This window comes from Martes martes, assembly GCF_963455335.1.
Source record: "Martes martes genome assembly, chromosome: 1".
Lineage (NCBI taxonomy): Eukaryota > Metazoa > Chordata > Mammalia > Carnivora > Mustelidae > Martes > Martes martes.
Window position 1 is genome coordinate 118,772,664 of NC_137888.1, and position 5,160 is coordinate 118,777,823.

The following is a 5,160-nucleotide window of genomic DNA, read 5'->3' on the forward strand; positions in this document are numbered from 1 at the left end:
TGAAAGGAAAACTACCCCAGGGCTCCTCTCTGAGGTTTTCCCAGCCATCAGGTGAAGGACAGTCAGCATTTCTCCATTTGCTTTCAGAGGCTTCTGCCAGCTTTCTAGAAATTAGTAACAGGAAGATAGGACATAGAGGAGGAAGTTGTACCACAGCTAATGCTGCAAAGACACAAGCTGCTCATCTGCAGCCATCTCTCCCCAGCTCCAAGTTTTCCAGTTGCCTAGGAACAGTCACAAAGCATACTGGGAAAAGTGGCTTAAGCATCCAGGTGCAGCCTCTGTGGCCATCTAGGCCAATTCTCAACCCAAGCATGTCTATCTGAACTTGCATTTGGCCAAAGGCCTAGGGATTTCCCCACTTTGCACATGGCAGACACTCCCTGGGAAGGGAAAAAATTAATTTGACACAAGCAATCAATCCCACTAGAATGTTTGTGCACACTGAGCCAAGCAGAAATGGATCCTAAAGGGAGCACTTCTGGGAAGTGGTGGGAATTTTAATGCTGAAAAATGATACTGTGTTGAGAACCCAGTATGATGGAAGCAGCACACACATTTGCATCCACACCACAAGCAATAACACACACAAGCACATATATGCACACACACAGGCATGCAGACTTACCATCCTCATGGGAAAAGATCCCTGCGTGTATCACTGTCCAGCTTTCAGTCCTTTTGTTTATGTTTTATATTCAAAATGTTTGAAGAAGTAGAAGAATGGAGCAGTGCTAAACCCTTTTGCAGTAGAAAGCTCTAGTACTCTGTGAAATGTTCCTCTGATTCCAGTGTGATTCCTATGGTACCAGGCTTGGTGAAAGCACTATCACCCTTTATCCATAACCCAAGCCAAAACCCTGTTGATTATCTGAAACTTTACCTCCCCTTACACTACACCACCATTATATCCCCTGTGTCATCAACTATGTTTCAGTAGTCACCTAACTAGAATTTTCTTCTCCAGTTTTGCCCCTTCTTCCAGCACTGTCCTGGCCTAAGTTATAATTATTCTCTATCACTTCAATCCTTTATGATTCCAGTGCTTACAGGATAGAGTCCAAATCCTGGAATATGAATATCCAAGATCTCACATGCATTCCCAGTCCCTCTCACCCTAAAATGTCTAACTCTCCATGACCTGGCACAATTCTCTGCCTTTATCTGTCCTTTTCCCTGTGCCAGGAATGCTCCTCCCCATCCGGTCACTCTGGATAATGAGTTCATCTTCCAAAATGCCATTCAAGCACACTTCCTCTATGAACACCACCACATCTGCCTAAATAGGCTTCCCTACTCCCTGGTTTGTGTCCCTGCATTCCACTAGTGTAGTCATGGTCATTTACCTGGAATGCTTTAGTGTACTTTTTAAAAAATGGAATGTTTCACTCTATCAAAATGTGAGTTCTCTGACAGTCTAAAGAATGCACAGGATGGGGGAAGGGGCTCTGGGTAGAAGGAAATGTAGAAGAAAGCCAAGATTGCTGTTTAATTACCTAGTGCCTCCTTTTGAGATGATGTGGCTGGGCTGGGTTTGCACATGCCCTGGGAAATGTAGATTTTGGATTGCTTTCACCATCTTCTCCATCTGACTCAAAAGAAGACAAGTTCAAGGACACAAGCTGGCAGGAAGATCAGTAAGTTAGTCCGCCCCGTGCCTTGGCAGAACAGCTCTGATGGAAACCTGAGGAAAGACATTTTCTGGGGTATTAACATGCATCTCTACTTACAGGCTTGGGATCCAAGGCCACAAGCTGAGGAAGTGGCCCAGAAGTCCCAGAAACTTGGTCTGTCTTCCAAATATTCTAAGGGCCAAAATAGTTTGAGGCCACTGCTGAACACCAGGATGACTCTCCCCAAGGAAATTAGAGCCCATCTTCACCAAGCAAGGATGCTGGGTCACTTATAAGCTCTGATACCCCCTGGACTGACTCAAGCTGCAGAGACAAAAAGCCTCAGAAGGATGGAAAGTCTTCACAGAACAAGGGTGTAATGTCCTGAGACTACTTACCACCTGGTTTCTATCCCTGCTGCCTTTTCTGTTGTCCAGTTGGCTCAGAATGCTGTAGATGCATTCAAGCCCACTTAGCTCAACACTCTTAGTCTCAGAGAGGGAAAGGGATTTACCAAGCTTATCAATAATAATACCGTTCTCCTGGCACCCAGCCCATTACTCTTTCTACTTGGACCCAATCACCTGGCACCATCGTTTACCTTCTTTTTTATTTTTGCTCTGTATTTTCCTGGACCATCTGACTCATCAGTCTCCCAGTTTCTGCCACCTTCATAGGGAACAGAGTTCCCATTTTCCCTAGTCAAAATAGCAACTGCTCATGGACACTAGGGCTATGGTAGCCCCGGAGCCTTGGAGTGGAAGCACTATGTAAAACACAGATGTTGTCCTGTGCTAAAAGAGATGAAAGAATTTTAGTTAAAAACAACAAACAGCTCCACGACGGAAGAAGCAGAGCAACAAGCTCTGAATTAGACTTTATTTCTCGTTTTATTTATTATCGATTTAAATTGATCTTGTTTACCATGGCCCTTCTATAGAACATATGTTCACGGAAACTTAGGCTGATGCTAAAGGAATTAGCTTTATTTGGAAAAAGCAAAACTGACTAAACCTGACCATTTTAGGGGACTGAAGAGGCTCAGAAGGCAGAACCAAGCAATGTAAGGGGACACAAGGCCCAATAAGGCCTCAAACTCAGACATCAGTTGTGCTGACCAGACTGACATACCAAGCTCTGGGAAAGCAGGCTCCAGCAGTGCAGCTCTGCATATGACCCACTGCCACCCTCTCATCCCCCTAAGACTGGGAGCTCCTTCCAGACAGAGGTTGTCCCATACTCCCCTCCGTACCACAGTTCATGGGTCGTCAGAAGTGCTCACTGCATACTTGCAGGAAGAATCCACATCGCCACACCCTTGAATGTTTCTGTGCACACAAACGCACCCATCAGTATAGATGGAATCCTCATGAAGCCGCATTTCTAAACTTTTCTCCCCACAGTTATTGGGTAATACTTTTCAAAATGTGTTTTTTTCTTTCACAGGTCCTTACATATATTTAAGCTCCCTCTACTCTTCCCAGAAGCATCTATTTACCTCATGCAAGTTTAGGTTAGTTATAGTAGCAGACAAAGAGAAAGCATCAATGTTCAGCTCTTGACACCCAGGAGAGGACTTTTTAGTATACCGCTTGAATTCTCAAACTCCCATTAACATATCAATATCCAGACTGGGTGGACTTAAGCCCTGAGGTCACTTTAAAGGAGAGGTAAAGAGTACTCAGGTAAGAGAGATGCTTGACATGAGGGAAGGATCAAGCATCAGGGGAACACAGGAAAATTTCAGTCTAGGAAATCAGATACCAGGGTCTTAGCCTCCTCTTATATGCCCACCTCAATGCCCATTCAGGTTTTAGGGAGGCAGCTTTAGCAGATAACATCCCAGTAATTGTGAAGGCCCCAGAGCGTCCTGAAACCCCTTCTGAGGAAGCAGTGGGTCTCAGAATGCCTACCACTGAGTCACACACCAGGATCCACACGGTGTGGAAGTAAGGGGACAAAGACATAACACTGGCCAAGGTAGGTATGTACTTAGGTGAGCCAGGTGCAGAGCTTCTAAATTCTCACAGTTGGCACTGACTGAGCTGGGGAACTGCATATGACTTTGTTCCCTGATGATGGTACTCAGAGTTGCTCAGAGGGTCAGTGACCAGACAAAGGCCTGGGGTCAGAACTTTGACTTCATAGGCAAATAGTCAGAATATGAATATTAGTGCTCAGTCTCAACATAATACCCCAAAAAGAAAGACAGGTCTAGCCACACCTTGGCAAGTACCAGTACAAGGATCAGACCAGTCATTATTCAGTAGCTCCAAGCACATTCTCTCCCTGCCCCCACCACTATCACCACAAGTTCATGTGTGCATCTCTACATGCCCAGAGCCCATTCTGAAGAGAAGTGGGAAAGTGGGAGAAAATCTGGGTGACTGAGCAATGTATCTGAAAGAAACAATTGTCAAAACAACAACAACAAACTAAGCCAGGAAAAGAAAGAAAAAAAAAACAACAAAACTGATACACTAGAAATGAGTCAAGTTGGGGTAGGGTCTCATGAGAAAGATTAGCTATACATTAGAATATTTAAAAGCTACATTTCCTTCACACATTTGGGTAATAAGGGGTAAGTGTGTAACTGAGCCACACTGTCACCCATCAGAAAGCAAACCTCAACCGTTCAGGCAATTAGATGAACCACTCTTCCACTCTGCACACACGTCTCTCTTCCAAAAGCAAATGGAACATATCATGAAACGTTTTACTCCATCTCTGGTGCTGCCAATTTCCTACCAGACATGAAAAAATGTACAGTCCTCAAATGCAGTACGGGCTGTCACTCCCATCCAAGTCCCCTAGCTCAGCTTTCAACCACACTCAAAACCAAGGGAGAGCCCAGAGAACGGCAGCTGACAAAAACTCCTTTCATTTAGTCAGCAATTTTGTTTGCCCAAAGCATTCTCCTTCTATTATCCCACTTGATCTCATACTATACTTATGAGGTATGGCAGTACAAGTATGTTTACCTCGTCCTTCAGACGAGGAAAGAGAGGCCCCATCTGTAAAAACGGACATGTGAGCTGGCTTGGCCCAGTCACAGAGCTAATTAATAGCGAGTAGAATTGGAAACCAAGGTTTCTCGAATCACATCCTTGGATTCTTCTAACCAAACACAGACTATGACTTTTGCACACACAACCTAAAGTACTCCCATACCTGTGGTCTTGGAATGAACTTTCACTCAAGCCCACAGAACACATGTGGGGTGGTTTTTTGTTTTTGTTTTTGTTTTTGGCTACTCGTGACCTCAAATCTGGCTTCTAAGTCACTTAAAGGCACACAGCAAAAGAGGCTATTGCCCTGGACCATTTATTTAAATGTCACTAACAAAAGTGTCCTTAAACATTACATAGAAAGTTATCCTTCAGAGAACAGGGACTGGCTGTCCTCCCTCTCTTCTAAGGATAAAAGCAGAAAAACACCCTGAACCTAGAGTTGTCCTACAGTCACCTTTGAAAAGGATCAAATAATGGGTAACCATTCTTGCTACTCTTTGGACAAAATAATGTCCCAGATCAAACACTGGTCCACA